Consider the following 912-nt stretch of genomic DNA (forward strand, 5'->3'; position numbering starts at 1 on the left):
TCCTCCTCCTCCTCCTCGCCTGCCTCCTCCTCCACCTCCTCCTCCTTCTCCTCCTCCTCCTCCTCCCTAGAGTGTACCTCACTAGAGGAGGGTACCTCACTAGAGGAGGGCCTCGAAGACAACACCCCTAAGTCGGTGAGGGTGCGCTCTTTCTGGCCGCGACCCCCTGTAGTGGCTCTCCCCCCAGCACCTCCTCCTCTAGAGGCTCCCCCGCCCCCTCCTCCTCTAGGGTCACCTCTCCCTCGACCTCCCTGTGAGGAGTCATCGTCAAGTAGCCGAGGGGGAGGATTACATGCTCGACCACTCCGACTAGGCAGGCCGACGACCTTGCGTAGGAAACCCACGCTGTCGGCCTTCCCCTTGCCCATGTTCCACGAACCTGCATTGAAAAGAGAAAAAGCAATTAGTAAATTCTCTGTTGACCGCCTACGGGAGGCTTCATGTTCAGGCGTGGTCTATCACAAATTCTCTGTTGATCAGCTCTAGCTTTTACGTTATCCTTCGTCTTATCAGGAATCTTGAGGATCGTGTGGAAAAGGGACTCTGTCACATTCTTTTCGGTGTGCATCACATCAATATTGTAAGGAAGTTTGAGGTCCTTGAAATAGGGAAGCTGCGAGAAGGGGGTAATGTGAGTCCAGTTGTGCGTCTCACCATATCCCTCGAAGCCTTTGGCTTTGGCTTTGCCTTTGCCTTTGACTTTAGGCTTGAGAGCTTTTAGCTGAGCAAGAACATCTGCCCCCGAAAATGTTGTAATCTCGGTTACTTCATGAACAACCCGGCCTTTCGTGAAGTTCTTCTTGTCTTCCCTGTCTGGATGGTCTGGAGGGAGGAACTGTCGATGCAGGTCAAAGGCTACATACTTGCCACCCTTACTCAGCCAAATCATTCGCAGAGCCTGCATGCACACTG

Source organism: Triticum dicoccoides, chromosome 3A, assembly GCF_002162155.2.
Source record: "Triticum dicoccoides isolate Atlit2015 ecotype Zavitan chromosome 3A, WEW_v2.0, whole genome shotgun sequence".
Taxonomy (NCBI): domain Eukaryota; kingdom Viridiplantae; phylum Streptophyta; class Magnoliopsida; order Poales; family Poaceae; genus Triticum; species Triticum dicoccoides.